We start from the raw sequence: 18,772 nt of genomic DNA on the forward strand, positions 1-18,772 counted from the left end.
AAAAAAAAAGGTCTAAAAAGTGAATGTGAAGGCAAATAATATGCGGTGCAGTGAAGATTCGGTGACATGGGACACACGCTCCCATCTCAAGTCACGTCATATCACAGGAAGTAATATTGACTTATTATGAACAGAAATAAATTCTCAGAAAATGCTGTAAAGTAATTCTCTAAGAAGACTATAGTGCTGCTGGATCGGTGAGTAGTGGCTGTGTGTGTGCGCATGGTCAGATATTCATGGCATATTCAAGTGTTTATACCCTAGATATTTCTCATGGGAATTTCACTATAAAAAGGGTTTTCTGGAATAAAGCTGAGTAAATCGCAGGAAATGTGAGAGAGATATATAATATATATATATATATATATATATATATATATATATATATATATATATATATATATATATATATATTTTATGTATCACCAACCAATCACAAAGCATCTTTCCTTTCACCAGAGCTGTTTAAAAGAAGCTGAGCTGTGATTGGTTGCTATGAGCAACAGTTTTCCTTGAAACCAGTCACTAAGCAAAGAAGCTGAGCTGTGATTGGTTGCTATGAGCAATAGTTTTCTCACTCCATGACAACACCTCAGCAGACACTTACATGGTGGAAGAGATCTAATATCCTCAGGAACATAAGCTCCCAGCCATTGTCTGCCCCTAGAAAGGAGCAGAGAGCAGATGACAAAAATGAATCCCCCCTCCCTGCCCATATCCCCATCACACATCCTCCATCCCGTAGGCACATCTTCCCTCTTAGGCTGTGTGCCCACGATGCAATTTTTAAGCGTTTTTGCCGCGATTTTCAGCGCAAAAACGTTTAAAAAACTCTTACAGAACGCACCCCATGCATTCCTATGGCATTCCGCACATGCTGTGCTAATGCTGCGCTTTCTTCCGCGGCGGAATGGCATCGTGGAAAAAAACGCAGCATGTTCATTCTTTTTGCGGAATCGCAAAGAATTGCTGCGATTCCGCACCCATAGGAATGCATGAGAATCGCTTACTTCCCGCATGTGGCTATGCCCACCATGCGCAAAGTTAAGCGTCTCATGTGCGGATGGTACCCACAGTGTGGAGGAGATGAGGCTGTCCTCCAGGCCCTGGGTACCATACCCCTGTGAAAAAAAAAAAAATTAATCGGGGTATATTTACCTTCCGGCGTCACGCGCAGCCTTCCCGGGCCTCAGTGTTCCCAGTAATGCCTTGCGGCAAGGACCTGTGATGACAGTCTCGCGTTACTCCAGCGGTCACGTGAGAACACTATAGCAACGCGAGACCAACGTCATCACAGGTCTCGCAAGGCATCGCTGGGAACGGGAGCGTCGCTGAGGCTGCCGGGACGTCGGAAGGTAAATATACCCCGATTGTTTATTTTTTTTAATCATTTTTAACATTCTATCTTTTACTTCTGATGCCGCATAGGCGGCCTCAATAATAAAAACCTGGTCACACTTGTCAAACACTATGTTTGACGAGTGTGACCAACCTGTCAATCACTTTCCAAGCGATGCTTCAAATCGCTTGGAAAGGGCTTGAATTTCGCACGCGAAAATCGCTGTAGTCCGGTGGGCGGTCCTCTACATATTATGTTATATATTCATTATAATTTGTTATAACTAACCGTAGTTAGTTACTATGCCCGGGCAGCGCCAGGCTCTTCAGCTAATATATATCTCTCAGATGATAAATCCCCCACTTCTCCAGCACAGTTGCTCCAATAGTCTGAATCTTTGTGCCTCATCCTACCACACATCATTCATACGACCTCTGCAGCCAATCACTGACCTCAGTAGGCATGGCATGAAACCGCAGAGGCCAGCAAGTGGCTGCTGTAGCTACCTGCAAAAGTACAACACTATCACTGCTGGACAATATATAATGATCACTGGTGTCCAACAGAGCAGTGGCACTGGAGTGGTGGGGGGTAGAGTTGAGCAACTTTGGTCGGATCGGGTTTCATGAAACAAAATTTGTTTGTTTAAGATGAAACTGGTCCGACTAGGGCTAAAAAAGTCGGAGTTTCGTCCGAAACCCGACCCCAATGCAAGTCAATGCGGAATAAAAGTCGGCATTGAGTGGATGAATGTCAACTGTCGCTCAACTCTAGTGGGGGATTTACCTAGTAAGAAATTATTTTCTTTGAATTGATACAGTGGGGAAAAAAAGTATTTAGTCAGTCAGCAATAGTGCAAGTTCCACCACTTAAAAAGATGAGAGGCGTCTGTAATTTACATCATAGGTAGACCTCAACTATGGGAGACAAACTGAGAAAAAAAAATCCAGAAAATCACATTGTCTGTTTTTTTTTTCCATTTTATTTGCATATTATGGTGGAAAATAAGTATTTGGTCAGAAACAAGCAATCAAGATTTCTGGCTCTCACAGACCTGTAACTTCTTAAGAGTCTCCTCTTTCCTCCACTCATTACCTGTAGTAATGGCACCTGTTTAAACTTGTTATCAGTATAAAAAGACACCTGTGCACACCCTCAAACAGTCTGACTCCAAACTCCACTATGGTGAAGACCAAAGAGCTGTCAAAGGACACCAGAAACAAAATTGTAGCCCTGCACCAGGCTTGGAAGACTGAATCTGCAATAGCCAACCAGCTTGGAGTGAAGAAATCAACTGTGGGAGCAATAATTAGAAAATGGAAGACATACAAGACCACTGATAATCTCCCTTGATCTGGTGCTCCACGCAAAATCCCACCCCTTGGGGTCAGAATGATCACAAGAACGGTGAGCAAAAATCCCAGAACCACGCGGGGGGACCTAGTGAATGAACTGCAGAGAGCTGGGACCAATGTAACAAGGCCTACCATAAGTAACACACTACGCCACCATGGACTCAGATCCTGCAGTGCCAGACGTGTCCCACTGCTTAAGCTTGTACATGTCCGGGCCCGTCTGAAGTTTGCTAGAGAGCATTTGGATGATCCAGAGGAGTTTTGGGAGAATGTCCTATGGTCTGATGAAACCAAACTGGAACTGTTTGGTAGAAACACAACTTGTCGTGTTTGGAGGAAAAAGAATACTGAGTTGCATCCATCAAACACCATGCCTACTGTAAAGCATGGTGGTGGAAACATCATGCTTTGGGGCTGTTTCTCTGCAAAGGGGCCAGGATGACTGATCCGGGTACATGAAAGAATGAATGGGGCCATGTATCGTGAGATTTTGAGTGCAAACCTCCTTCCATCAGCAAGGGCATTGAAGATGAAACGTGGCTGGGTCTTTCAACATGACAATGATCCAAAGCACACCGCCAGGGCAACGAAGGAGTGACTTCGTAAGAAGCATTTCAAGGTCCTGGAGTGGCCTAGCCAGTCTCCAGATCTCAACCCTATAGAAAACCTTTGGAGGGAGTTGAAAGTCCGTGTTGCCAAGCGAAAAGCCAAAAACATCACTGCTCTAGAGGAGATCTGCATGGAGGAATGGGCCAACATACCAACAACAGTGTGTGGCAACCTTGTGAAGACTTACAGAAAACGTTTGACCTCTGTCATTGCCAACAAAGTATGCCATCACAAAGTATTGAGATGAAATTTTGTTTCTGACCAAATACTTATTTTCCACCATAATATGCAAATAAAATGAAAAAAAAAAACCAGACAATGTGATTTTCTGGATTTTTTTTTCTCAGTTTGTCTCCCATAGTTGAGGTCTACCTATGATGTAAATTACAGACGCCTCTCATCTTTTTAAGTGGTGGAACTTGCACTATTGCTGACAGACTAAATACTTTTTTTCCCCACTGTATGTAGTTAGGCTGTAGAACCATTTGTAGATCAGAAGATTCTGTCACTCTGGCTCTATTCCCAACCCAGCACCAACTTCTCCTGCTTGACTGATGGCTCCTTTGCAAGAAGTCACAAAGCATAGAGGCTGTCAGTTAAGCAGTAGATGGCAGCGCTGGGAGTGGAATAGAGCCGGAGTGACAGAGGCTTCAGATCTACAAATAGCTCTTCAGCCTCATTTGAATACCAATTCATACACCGTTTTCTCAGTAACTGAGGAAAGGACTGGCCATGTAATGATATTGCTGGCCTTGTCTTAACAAGCTAAATACACAAATAGTTTGGGAGGTGAAATCCTGATGACAGATTCCCTTTAAAAGAACATGTTCACACATTAAGTATTTGGTCAGTGTCACGATCCCGCCGCTGACACTGGTATGTCACGGACGGAGGGACGCGACGTACTGCCAACACACGGCTATCACAGGCACAGGGGGGCTCCTTTTAGGCGGTGTGCACACGATGCAGAATTCCTGCGGATCCGCAGCGGATTTTACCATGCAGAAACGCTGCGGATCCGCAGTGTGATTTACAGTAGCATGTAAATCAATGTAAGAAAAAAAAACCCAATGTGCAGACGCTGCAGATTTTTCCGTGCGGTTTTCCTGTGGTACAAAATCCGCAGCATGTCACTTCTTTTGTGCGGTATTCCACCTCCCCTGTCTCCAAATCCGCAGTGGAAAACCAAACAAAAACCGCAAGGAAACCGCATTAAAAATGGAAGAAATCCGCAGGAAAAATGCAGGTCATTTGACCTGTGGATTTCTTCAATTCTGCGCGGAAAAATCGGCTGGGCAAAAAAGTACGTGTGCACTCAGCATTAGTTGTCCCACCGCTGGCACCATGTGATTTAAAAAAAACAACCAAAAAAACAGCAAGCTAGTCTTGCCCTAACAATTTACCGCAAGCAGGGGGGGGGGGTATTTTGGTTGTCCCACCACTGCCCACAATACTTCATGAAACTTTTCAGTTCCACTTTGGAACTTGCAGCTCTCCGGCGCCCCCCTTACCCTCAGGTCAGTCAGGGAACTACACCTGGGATAATTGGTCGCCAGCCGGCTGCTGCAATGAGGTCTGGCCACCCGACACACTACAGTGAGGGAATTATAAAATGCTCTGACCGCAGCCACCCAATTTAGCTTATAAAATCCCTTTCCGTCACAGTCAGCAGTACCTGGGACCCAGACCACACTTCGCCACCACCAGCTCCAGATTTCTCTTATTAATTTATAAACTTAATAGAGGGGTTTGAAGCCAACCCAATTCAGTAGCGTATTTATCTTAAAGGCACGTAAATTCGTCTTAGAGCTTGAAGACAGCCTAATAAAGTTATAATTTATTCCCAAAAGACGGGCAGTGATTACAGAGATAACAGATTTTACAAAGTTGAGACATTAGATATGTACAAAGCAAATATAAACGGGTTTAAAAATAGAAATTAACACTTACATGTGCTTAGATGGTCTTAGGCTAACCACGTGGGGAGAAGGCGGAGCCAAGCGTCTCCATTCATCCGAGTTCCTTTTGGCATGGAATCTCCAGCTCAAATGACCTCCCAACTGAGTGAGTGTACTCTATAGTTCTGGGTCATGACATCATAAAAGGGGCTGTCTGGTGATGGTCCTTCCCACTGCTCTTGGAGTTAGAATCCGACTACCAAACTTATAACAACTATATTTTGCAGAGATGTAATTTTTGCGGTTTAACTATAAAGGCGCCGCGTTTTATGACCAAATGATTAGATCCCCATTACTGTCAATGAGAAGCTGCACATGTTTAAGAGACAAAGGGACTCCCCCGCCGTGAGGCAGTTAGGAGCTCACGCTGGGAATTTAGGTTAGACTGGTTGTGTGTGTGAGCTGAGGAGGGAGGAGGAATCCTCACTGGGATCTCAGATTACACAGAGCTGCACAGTGTGTGAGCCATGGGTGAAGAAGGGGCTGACAGGCAAAAGTGTCCTCTGTGGGTAGAAAATGGAAGATTCTGGAATGTTCCAGAGAAGACACATCTTACTTTCATTACAGTCAGAATTTCACATCAGTATTTGTAAGTCAAGACCAGGAGTGGGGAAAAAGAAATGCTGAAGTGGTGACATATTTATTATGCTTTTCCTGATTGTTTCACTCCTGATTTTGGCTTAAAAACATTGATGCAAAATACTGAAAGTGAGAACGTCGTTTAAATTCTATAAATTTCACATCTTTTTACCCCCACATTTCCCACTATTGGCCATGTTTTATTTTTTCGTTTCATAGGAATCACTTTTAAAGGAGCTGCACTGCATTAAGAGTTCAAGGTATTGCCTCATGCATTTGTACAAACGTTACGCTAGGTGCACGCACAGATTTTAAATTTTGAATTTTTTTTAGCATGAAAAATCGGCAGCATATTAGAATACCAGAAAAAAAGATCAAATGTGACCAATAATTATCTGCAGCATGTCAATTTATACTGTGAATTTTTCACAGTGGATTTCACCGTCTGCAATGTAAAAAAGGGTAAAATCTGAGACAAATGTGAATGTAACTCATGCAGACTTTGCAGCCAATTTATCAGTTTTTCATTGCCAGTGGTTAACAAACTGAATGGAAAGAACCTAAAGATGTATGAAATTTATTTCCTGCACTGTAGGAAAATTCAATATATTGTGTCCAGAGTTGCAAATACACACAATAGTCTGGTGTGTCAAAAAGACAGAAAACAAAAAAACAACCCACATTGGATAAAAATATCTGCGCTCCACGAGGTAGAGCAAAAATGGATTGAGTGGCAATTATTGTAGAGACACAAAACCTCCAATGTACATAACATGGGATAATGTGAAGAGATCAGAGAACAAGATATTATACGTTACTAATGGAGCCACACAATTTAAAGTTCCAAAAGAGACATCAAAGCATTCAATGGATTAAGTTTTTTAGCAATACAAGTCCAGGCAAATGTCATATGAGTGTAAATGTGGTTAATGGTGAATTATAAGTAATCCGTTATCAGGGATTTTCTACCGAATCTGAGAGCAGCATGATGTAGGAGTAGAGACCCCAATTGCAGCGATGTGTCACTTATTGGGCTGCTTAATGTAGTTTTTATAAAATCACTGTTTTATCAGCAGAAGATCACTAGAGGACTAGTAAATCTAGTAGCCCCCCCATATTCATGAGCTCTTTTATAACATTGCCCCCTCCACTGTTTGGCAGATTTAGGTGTATATTGGGTATAGGCAGAAAGCCCCCAATCAGTGGTGTGGGTGGAGTCATTCAGAGAACTGCAGCAGAGAAAACGGTTTTTAACTCTAAACTGCAGCAAACAGCTCAGCAGTAAGGGACACATCAATCCCCATTCACATGTTGTATGCTATATTACAGTGGCTGCCATGACCTTAGTATGACCAGCATACATCTGCTGAGACAATAACTTATTGACTGTCAGAAGCATACACACAATTAACACTAGATCCCAACCAAAACAATGCTGATCCAAAACTGGCCACCAAAATAAATTCATACTATACTACTTAAACAGATGACAGACTGGACCCTAAATTCAGACCCCAGAGACCCCTTACCCAAATAATTTCTACCAGTTTCCTATATGATGAAATGTTCACCATTCATAACCAGATAGCTTCCCTTTTGAAGCATCAGTCAGCAGGATTGTGCTCAGTAATCAGGGCTGTGGAGTCAGTAAAGCCAAACCTACGACTCCCAACTCCGACTCCTCAATTTCCATGACTCCGACTCCCTCATACATGGCTCATCTTTAAGTTTAAGTGATAAATTTACTGTAGGAAAATGGTAACATCAGGCTTTTAATCATTATGATAAAATATATCTAAACCGCTTGATTTATTGTTTGTTCTATTTATTGGAATACAACTTTAGAACAAAAAAAGTTTGCATATTTACAGTTTATTATACACTATGCAGTAAGTGGAAAAAACAGTTTTTCAACAAAAACGTACTGAACAACATTTGTGCAGTCTATGAATTTGTTCTGAGAAACCGTACCGCCTCCATCAGATCCTCATTCAGAGCTGATTTCAAATCTGACCTAATTATTTTAAGGCTGGAGAACAACCTCTCTACACTAACTTGGGTTGGAGGCCAAGCTGTAACCACCTGGTTAACATCTCCAACAATTTCAGGGTATAAAGGAATTGCTTCGTGCACAGTCAGTTTTGATGAATAATTGAACTCTTCTACTTGAGAACAAGTAAAAAATGTTGCTGAAATATGGTCAATCTGCTTTCTATGGAAGTCGAATCTTTTCCCCCTGCGGCAACGCTTTGCTTGCTCCATGTTGTCCAAATACTTTTCGAAATCAAGCTCCTCATCTGATGAGAATGAAGAAACGGTAGGACCCAAGTCCACTTGCTCTTGGCCGTCCTGTAGCCCACTCATCTTAACTGCAACCTCAATCAGAGCTTCTTTTCCTTAAGTAAGCTGTTGATCATCCAGCACTATACGATGACTTGGGTCCACATAAACAGCTGCCAGAAGAATTTTGTTTTCCAATAGCTGTGTCTCTCTCCGTTTCATTGAAGCAGCAATGCCATCGGCGATTAAACCTCCTCTTTGGGACGGGCAAAACAAGATCTTCCACTCCTGTATAAAAATGCCAGTAGTTAAATCATCAGCTTGTAACTTTTTAGTCACTGTAAATGGGTGCTGAAGCAATTCCTTCAATTCAGCCACCTGTGTCCATTGACCTTCAAGCAGTGTTACCTGAGGGTTGGCCATATCTACAAGGAAGGGTTTCAGCTCAAGCAATCGTTCAATTATTAAATAGGTGCTGCCCCACTGAGTGGCTTGATCCACAATTGCCCCTTTTCCAGCATGTCTCTTAAAGATGGAATCAATTTTAAAGGTTCTGGCAGCAATAGCCAATTTCCTCACTTTGCTAATCAGAGTTCCAGCATGCCCCTCTTGCAGACTCTTTTTGCCAGCTGCAGCATGTGCACAACACAGCACATGTGATGAATAGGAAAGAGGTGTGAAGCAGCTTCAACAAGATCTAATTGTAAAGAATCTGTCATGGTCTTAGAATCTGTCATGGTCACATGTGACTAGACACACCGCCTCCAGCAGGGCGAATTTATATGACGCGTGTGACCCTGGATACACCGCCTCCAGCAGGGCAAATTTAAATAATAGAACGTGCAGCCGGATACACCACATCCAGCAGGCGAATTTCAGTAGTACACGTATGTCTGGATACACCGCCTCCAGCAGGGCGAATTTCAGAATAAAGGGGAAAACCAGGAACACAATTACAATGGTGGCCCTGCGATAGGGAACGGGGACGTTGAGACCTCCTGCACTCCCCTGAGTCAGAGTCTCTACACTCCTAACGATCCCTAGGCCGGTTCCGCACCGGGCGCCGATCAGGATATCTGAAACCCCTAGCTCGCCCTGAACCAATCCCTTACTAGTGAAGTGGACGGTGCAGAAACTAATCCCACCACTGCACTAAAACACACATTGAGGAAAGTGACAAACAGGGAAACACCACTTAGCTTTGCTCTGTTGCTAATGCTCCAAGCAACAGAGTCCGACACCTGAGTTCATCTTTTCCTCCAACCGGATCCAACACCTGAGTGCAGCTTTCCAGCAACAGAGTCCCGCATCTGAGTGCTGCTTTACAGCAACAGAGTCAAGCATCTGAGTGCAGCTTTCCAGGAACAGATTCCAGCATCTGAGTGCAGCTTTACAGCAAGAGTCCAGCATCCGAGTGCAGCTTTCACCATAGCTGCCATTCCACCAAGCTTTGCAAGAACTCCTCGCTGACACAAAAGCTGCCACTCTAGGATTCTGACTGGGCTGCCCGGGACTCTTCTCAAGTTCCTTCCTTCACCAAGGATGGTTGGAAAACACCAATATCACCAACAGTGAGTGAGAACACCTGACACACCTTTATAGTTAGGAGCCAGAGTCTCACACCTGTTAGAGATTCCCGTGCAATACCGCTCACCACCACCGGGGGCAAACTAGAACAAAAGACACCACTGTGTAATAACCCTAATGGCCACCGGGGGCAAACCAACTCCAAGCAACCAGCTCAAAGGAAAAAAATAGCTTAGTTACTCACCGATAACGGTGTTTCTCAGAACCCATGACAGCACCACGGAGAGAGGGGATCCGCCCTTCAGGGACAGGAACCTACAGATAAAAAGGGCGGTACCTCTCCTCCGCCTTCAGTTGGTTACAGAGCATCAGAGGGTCTCCAGGTTAGTTAGACAACAGAAATATATGCATAACATTATAATATTGCTTATTATCAGAAGCACCGTGTCTAAACGGAAACACTCTACTAACAGTAAAACGTGCCCACCACACTCGTGAAGGGGAGGGGAATAAGCGGGTGCTGTCATGGGTTCTGAGAAACACCGTTATCGGTGAGTAACTAAGCTATTCTCCCTCACCCATGACAGCACCACGGAGAGAATTACAGAGATTGGTAGCTTAGGGAGGGACCACCGCCTGAAGGACCCTACTCCCGAAGGTCAGGTCAGACGTAGAGGCTAGATCTAATCTATAGTGCCTAAAAAAGGTCGAAGGTGATGACCAGGTGGCCGCCTTACAGATTTTTTCTATTGATACCTCAGATCTTTCAGCCCATGAGGTTACCATCACTCCTGTGGAATGGGCTCTCAACCCTTCCGGAATGGTATTTTCACTGGATGAATATGCCAGGGCAATCGCATCCCTTATGCACCTTTCCAGGGTACTCTTAGATGCTTTGAGTCCATTCCAAGGTCCCTGAAAACACACAAGGAGAGAGCCTTCCTTCCTACATTTCTTGGTGGCCTCTAGATACTGCACTAGGCACCTCATCACGTCTAAGGTGTGGAATTTGTCTTCTCCCTTCTTTTTAGGATTTGGGCAGAATGAAGGAAGGACTACCTCTTGGGACTTATAGAAGTGTGATGACACTTTGGGTAGATATGCCAGGTCAGGCTTTAAAATGACCCTATCATCTAGAATCTTTGTGAAAGGTGGCCCTACTGATAAAGCTTGCATATCGCTTACTCTGCGAGCTGATGTTAGCGCCAAAAGAAGCACTGTTTTTAACGACAGGATTCTTAGGGATGCTGAGTGAATAGGTTCGAATGGAGGGCCTGTTAGCGTGGATAGTACAAGATTTAGATCCCATGATTGTAATCTTTGATTAGCTATCGGCCCGGATCTGGATACGGCCTTAGTAATCTGTCACCCAGGGATTACCTACCACATTATGGTTATAAAGGTGCCCAAGGCCTCTACTTGTACCTTTAATGTGTTGACCGCTAGACCCTGTTCTAGGCCCTTTTGTAGAAATTCTAGGATTTTGTCAATGTGAACCTCATCCTGAACCTTTACCTCCGAAGTGGATAAGAATTTTTTCTCTTTTTTTTTGTAGTGTAGTTATCAGGTTCTCTGAAATTCCTCTGTCTCTCATCAGTGCCCTCTCAAATTCCATGCTGTTAAATGGAATCTCCCTGCCTGAGGGTGTAACACTGGCCCCTGCGATAGCAGGTCCAGGAGATCTGGGAGGATCCATGGGTCGGTTAGAGAGAATATTCTTAGCCAGGAGAACCAGGTTCTTTTGGGCCAGAAGGGGGCTATTAAAATCATTCCTGCCCCATCCTCCCTGACTTTTCTTAACACTGCTGGGATCAGCATGATCGGGGGAAAGGCATATGTTAGGCCCCATGTCCATGGGAGTATGAAGGCGTCCAGAGCTAGAGGATTCCCCCTGGGGTCTATGGAGCAGAAAGTTTCCACTTTTTGTTTCTGAAGTCGGCAAACAGATCTATGCCCGGGTCCCCCCACATTTTTACAATCTGCCGAAAAACGGACCGCTTTAGGACCCATTCCCCTTGTCATAATTGGGAGCGACTTAGAAAGTCTGCCCTTTGATTCTCCGTGCCTCGGATGTGTAGTGGTGACAGAGATAGCAGGTTTGCCTCTGCTAATTTGAGGACTCTGGAGAATGTTTCCATTAGGGCTCGGGACCTGGTTCCCCCCTGATGATTTATATATGCTATTGTGACTCGATTGTCCGAAATATTCGGACATGATGACCCCGGAGCAGGGGTAAGAAGTGTACTAATGCGTAGCCCACTGCTAAGAGCTCTCACTGGTTCGAGGAGGCTTCTAATTCTTGAACTCCCCACGTACCCTGGGCCACTTCGTTGTTCATGTGTGCTCCCCACCCTGTGGGACTGGCATATGTGGTAGCTATGTGTGTTATTTTTTGTTACCCAGGGGATCCCTTTGGAAGGGTTGTCTTGGCTTTTCCACCAGGTTAGGGAATGAGTAGTTTTTGAATTTAGGGTAATACGACCCTCTAGGTGTCCCCCTACTGCAGACTAGTTGGCTAGTACATCCCACTGTAGAACTCTCGTGTGTAACTGAGCCCATTGGACTGCTGGCAGGCAGGCGGAGCGAGAACCTAGTCGTGACATCGCTTTTCTTAATGTCATGGAGAGATTTTGGATGGCTCTTGTTACAATTTGAGCGATTTTCTCCTTCTTGCGGTCTGGGAGGCGGCACTCTTGAATGTTTGAGTCCAATATTAGACCCAAGAATTCCTGTACTCTGCTGGGCTCTGATCTTGATTTTTTAGATTCAGGAGCCAGCCCAGGCCTTGCAGAGTGCCCATCACTCTGTCCCCCTGTTCCCAGCGTTTTTGAACCAAGCTGGTTGCTATTAAAAAATAGTCCAGATACGGGATTAATATTATGTCTTGCTCCCTTATATGGGCCATCATCTCTGCCCGTGGAGCTACAGATATTCCGAATGGCAAGGCTCTATACTGGAGTTCTCTTATCTCGCCCTTTATCGAGACAGCTAACTTGAGATATTTCCTGGAGTTTTTGTGAATGGGGATGTGATAATAGGCGTCGCTGAGATCCAACAGCGAGATTGGTGGTGGACCTGATTGACTCCAAAAAAATTTTTTTTTTTTTTTTAAATTTATAATTGTCTGAAACCTGCCGCCTGGCTTGGTCACCAGGAAAAAGAGGGGAGTAAAACCCCTTGCCCCTTCCCTGCAGGGGAACCTCCTGGAGGGCTCCTTTTTCTACCAGGCTTAGGACTTCGTTTCCTAGGGCTTTCTGCTCTTGCATACTGGATCTTAACGGAGTCATTACATACTTTTGAGGCGGGAGGGAGAGAAGTTTATCCTTAGGCCCTCCTGGATTAGGGGTTTACTGTCCATGGGTTGTTTGATATTCTTTTCCAGGCTGGGAGAAAAAAGGGTTAACCTTCCCCCCACCCTGAGCAAACTGTCACCTAGAGGGCTTTTTGTCTCAGGACAAGTTGCCGAGGAGGAACCCTCTATCTCTTCTCTTGTCAGCCCACTTTGCTCTCTCGGTGGTCTCCGCAAAAGAAACTTTCTATTCCGAAAGGGCCTCTTAGCTGCATTTGAGAGTGCTGCTGCTTTGGACGATAACCAGACTGAGTCTGCGGATGAGTCCGCTAGGAAGGCAGCCGCTCCCCTTATTACTGGGATAGAGTCTAGGATTTTATCGCTTGGCGTCCCGCTATGGCTGGCCTGAGGTTACCTCCAGCTAACTGCCATGCACCTTTAAGAAAGGTATCTGCCTTTTTATCTAGGGGACCCCTGAGGGTGCCCATGTCCTCAAAGGGGAGGGCAAAATTTTTTTTTTTTTTTTTTTTTTTTTTTGAGGCCTTTGCGACAGCTACATCGAGCTTCGGGCCCCTTTCCTCACAGGGATATTTCCTTTTAAGGGAAGGGACCGTGGTGTTTTTCCTGTCCGGTTTATCCCATTCTTTTTGATTAGACCCCGCACATTTTCATTTAGCGGGAACACTCTCCGCGCCTTTTCTGGCCCAGTCCCCCGAACATTATGTCCTGGACTGTTTTATCCGGCCTAGGGTCCAGCACCCCCATGGTAGACGTTACCGCTTTCACTAGTTTGTCCACCTCGTCTAGGGGGAAGCAGTGACGCCCCTCTGTTTCCTCGTCTGAGGATGAGGAACTGGAATCTGAGGGTTTTGACGTGATTTCTCCCGATGTCGAGGAATCTGACTGGGAAATCACTATTGTGTCTTTCTTTTTTTTTTTTTTTTGATTTGTCCCTATGCTTAAGGGATATAAGGGCACTCTGACCTCCAATTTAATCGCAGCTTTTAGGTCAGAGGCCAAATCCGGAGTTTCCTAACAGAGGATTTCTTTTGTACATGGTTCCGTTTTTTTTTTTTTTTTTTCGCACTCGATGTTTTCTTTGCTTTGGCTTTTGCCCCCGGTGGTCACTGGGGTTATAGCAGTTTTTGGCCCCTGATCATTTGACCATTCCCTTTTCCCATGGGGTCACATGGTCTAGGCAGGTGTTGGTGATAGCGTCTTGTGAAGCCACTGCAGAAACCTGGTGGAGTTACCAGCTGGCTTGAAGCCACTGCTGAAACTGGTGTTGAACTCTGGCTGCCTGGTGTCCGCAGCAGAGTGAGATGGTGAAGGTGGCAGCTGGCTCTGAGGTGTAGAACCACTCTCTCAAGAAATAGGTAGGGGACTAGCACAAGTGGGGCACCCCTTTTCTTTTCCCCTTCTTTCCCTAGTAAGGGAAATGGAACTTTTAATACAATGGTGAACATTCACGAAGATCACTCACCCAAAGGTATGCGGCTGCAGGTATCGATTCGGGAGATGGAGTCAGGTCCTGAATAGGCTGCACTCCTGGTGGCGATTTTCTCCTTGCAGCTGACGTGCTATGCTGCGTGGAGTGACTACTGGAACGACCATCTGTACTGCGTTCTTTTGACGATGATTGTGGTGGTGGTGCTGCTGCTGCTAAAGCTGCTGCCTGGCTTGCTGCTCCTGTTGCTGGTCACTATCCCCTTCAGGATCGCCTCCAGCCTGGAGCGCTTGTGCAGCCACCATTTTAAAATTTCCCGGCTGGCGTCACCGCTCCCATCCTGCACCGCGGTCCCCGGGAGAGCGCTCCTGCGCATGCGCCGGTTCTAGGGACCCGGAAGCCGGCTTCTACTTCCGGGGCGGCCGCCATCTTGGTACACCTCTGTAACCCGGCGCCGCCCGCATGTTTACCGGGTCCCCACGAGCCCCGACTTCCTCTCCGGAGCGGCGGCTCCGGCGTCACTCCCGCCCGCTCACCCGGCAGCCCGCATGGGCCCCAGCAGTGGCGGCTTCGGGCACCGCACCTTCCCGAGGCAGGGGCCTTCCCGCTGCCACCACCGGTCAGGCCGGCCCCGGATCCTGGACACACGAAAGGTACCGTCCTGTGGGTCCCTCCGTCAGGGACAGGAACCCAACTGAAGGCGGAGGAGAGGTACCGCCCTTTTTATCTGTAGGTTCCTGTCCCTGAAGGGCGGATCCCCTCTCTCCGTGGTGCTGTCATGGGTGAGGGAGAAAGGTTACTTATTCAAAACCTGTCATATCCAACCTGGATCATGACAGAATCATTTTGCTGTTCTTCTGTAGTAATATCGGTTTGTTCCTCCGTTATGGGAACAGGACAGTGGCCTTCCATCTCCAACATACTGAATGTGAAATGTTCTTCTATCTGCTGTTCACCTACATTATTCTCATTCATCAGTTTAATTGTACTTATGTTTGAAGAACCTGTTCTTTTTTGAGTTCATAATCTTGCAGAACTTTTTCCACTTAGGTCAGGAGAAACTGGCTGCTGTGATGAGCTTTAGTATTTTTTACTGCCAACGTCTTAATAATTTTTTTGTTGTCACAAACATATCGAACATTGGTAGCAAAATAGCTCACTCTGTGATGTATGCAGGCATCCATTTTAAGAAACACAAAGTCTCTTGAGAGTCTTTTTACGATCTCTTTGGTTAAGAGCTTCTTCCAATCACTAATTTTCTAATACTTTCTCTTTCCACAGAAACACCAAGTTTGCAGGCCATTTCTCCATTAAGAGCTGTAAAAGCTGGTCGTGCAAATAATGATAATGGTACACTGTCCTTCACAAGCTCAATGAGCTGCCTTTTAAAACACATCTGCTGTCATTGTTACAGTAACTTTGTCACTTGCAAAATATCTTGTAACTGATGTTTGAGACGCTCTTTCCTCCTCCTTTGCCTGGCGAGAAGTGCTGGGCTCTGGTTTCTTGGTGCTGCTGTGATCTTTTTCAATCACAACTTTGTAAACTTCTGGGTGTCAGCATTGTAAATGTCTTTTTAGATTGGAAGCTCTTGAAGGAGCATTTTTATCACTGCCTGAGTATGTACTGATTTTGGCATCACAGCATTTCATCTGGATCACTTATACAATGACACACAAAATGCTTTTTGATTTTGAGTCATATACAGTTGACTTCACAAGATGCTTTTATGTAAATTTGCTCTCAAAATAATTTTGCTTGTAAAAAAAATAAAGGTATATTGTAATTCTTACTCTGTATAATTTAGAAAGAAAAAAAAAAAAACAATCTTTGCATAAATCAATAGGACAGATAAGTATAAAGTTTGTAAAATATGTTGTTAGATAGCTTTACTCTGAACTTTCAATGTCAGGCTTGTCACAGGGTACAGCTCACTAAATGCTTTACATCATATTTTGTCAGTCTATGAAGAGGGGAGGAGGGAGGAGCATGTTTGTGCCAAATTATATTCCAGAACACACACACAAAAATATATATATGTCCTCATTGATCCTATTACTGTCTTTTCAAATTTGAGATATTAGAATATAACGGGAAAAACTGTTTTCTATGTATAGTGTATATATGTCATCAGAGCAGCTAATTTCTCCAAACATGAGCTAAGAGGAAAAATAAACTAAAACATCAAGCATACAGAGACAACATATACTGGACTATTGATTTATGCACAGTTTATTGAAAGTTTAGATATGCTTTAAGTAGTACTTACCTTAATCCTGCTTTCCTGCTCACTTCAGAAGTTCTGAGATGAATGCAGGCATTCCTTCCCTGTGTGTTTTGCTATTTTTTCCCCTTATCTGTAGAGGAGCAGCTTCACTACTTATGAACATAAACTGCAGCACAGATTCATCACAGCTAAAAGTCTAGATCTTAGATCAGGAATAGGAGAGACATTTTTAAGACATTGTATAACCTTACTAAATTCTTATGAAAAAAAAAATATTCCCCACAAACTGCATTGAACTACTGTACCCAAATTATTATATATTTTAGGAGTCGGAGTCAATTTATTTTATACCGACTCCATCGTCCGGTCAGTAACCTACATAAAGTGTCAGGTCAACACCGTTATACTGATTACTGTGATACCTTGGCTGATGAAACCCATCTTGTGGTTGTTGTTTAATCTTTATTTCCAGTTAATGAGATTCTCGTGCTCCGGGGAGGCCAGGAGGGGGGCTTTGTAGTGCTCTGACGACAGTCATCTGTATGGCTCATCACAGGTCATCGTTCCCTCACTGACTTGCCTCCTATTTTACATACTGCATAGAATTATGGTTTAAAAGAAAAATATATAATATGCGCTGTAGCATAAGGTGGATAATATGCCTATCTTCATGTAATTTAGACATATAGTTTTGTTGTTTAAAAAAAAAAAAAAAAAAATTCATCAAAATGGCGCCAGCGACTGCACAGCAGCATCTATCACGTTCCGACAGATGCTACTGTGCAGGTGCCATTTGCTAAGGGAAAAAAAAATTAAAATAAAAAAAACATCGGGCTCTATCAAGATAGCGCCAGCACAGTAGCATCGTTCTGATAGATGCTTTGCATGCGCCGCTATCTTGATGGAGCTTAGTTTTTTTTTCTCTACCAAAATGGCGCTAGCGCTTGTGCAGTAGCATCTATTGGTATAAAATAGATGCTACTGCGCAGGCACCACAGCGTTATTTTGATTATTGTTTTGTTGGGAAAAAAAAAAAAAGTGTAAATAACATGAAAACAGGCACACTACCCACCTTACAGCTACAGAGCAGGCGCCGACTGCCTGATTCAAGCCATACTTCTATTCAATATGTAAAATAGGAGGCAGGTCAATGAGGGCTCAATGACCTGTCATAAGCCATAGAGATGCATATGTAATCGGTGCACGAGAATATTAGTAACTGAAAACTGCAAATAAAGATTACACAACCACAAGATGGATTTCATCAACCAAAGTATCATTTTAATCAGTATAACAGCGCCAACCTGACAGTGTCTATGTTACTGAGCACAATCTAGCCTCACTTTGAGGCAAACAGACCTCCAGTCAATTCAAACCTGACCGCCAGCATGCAAAGGAGCTCTCCAGCAAAGTCCTGGTCAAAGAGGAGATTAGCATGGAGGCCTCTAGGTCAGAGGGGTGAGTAACAGAAGTCACAAGACTTGGTTGATGAATGAGTACACCGGGCTGGACAGGCAAGCTTGATATTTTACATTTGCTTGACACTTCATCAATTGATGGGGAATGGGAAAAGCCTGTCTCATAGCATCTGCATGCTCTGCCGCCATTGGATATAGGCCACTGCCGGCACCGACTACCCTTGCTGATATACAGATCACTTTGTTTTCCACTGGTCGGTGCCATTGTGCCACTAACAATGATAAACCAAGATCCATCTTCTTTAATACGACTCGTTTGGATCTGTCGGCTTAAATACGGGAGATTATTGTTTGTAGTCCTCTGTACGGATAGACTTGTGTGACAGAAGAAAAATATAGAACAATTTTTCTGGAAAAGAGCGCGTGTATGATAGAAGAGTGGATGATAACCACTCAGTCTCCGTTATTACTACAGAGATATTGCTTGTTACAATCTCAACCTTACCTTTAGCATCTGTCACATACCAGGCAATCCCGGTTCATTGTAGCTGCCAGGAAGATTCCAGGCAGCCCGGGCTCCTCAATTCTCTGCTCTCTGCAAATGGAGGCTAACATCCATTACTTTATCACTTCATCTTCACTGTCAGAGTTTTCACAAGGATCAAAATACGATCCACAAGTTTACTTATAGGACAGATCGCCATGACGGTAAGAAATACATCAAGTGGGCAATTCAGATCTTAT

General features: G+C 44.3%; 1 protein-coding gene and 1 long non-coding RNA gene across 2 annotated transcripts in view; both read right to left on the bottom strand.

Moving 5' to 3' along the window:
- Nucleotides 1–18,772, bottom strand: part of TBCA (tubulin folding cofactor A) — a 79,275-nt gene that overhangs the window by 10,361 nt on the left and 50,142 nt on the right. The gene's annotated exons all lie outside the window — the stretch shown is intronic.
- On the bottom strand, nt 11,214–17,771 carry LOC141097131 (uncharacterized). The gene is made up of 2 exons (XR_012233857.1): nt 14,217–17,771; nt 11,214–14,176 (listed from the first exon to the last, which is right to left on the bottom strand). It is a non-coding gene; the product is annotated as an uncharacterized lncRNA (long non-coding RNA).

This window comes from Dendrobates tinctorius, unplaced genomic scaffold (genome assembly GCF_039654945.1).
Source record: "Dendrobates tinctorius isolate UK_male_01 unplaced genomic scaffold, ASM3965494v1 ptg000083l, whole genome shotgun sequence".
Classification (NCBI taxonomy): Eukaryota; Metazoa; Chordata; class Amphibia; order Anura; family Dendrobatidae; genus Dendrobates; species Dendrobates tinctorius.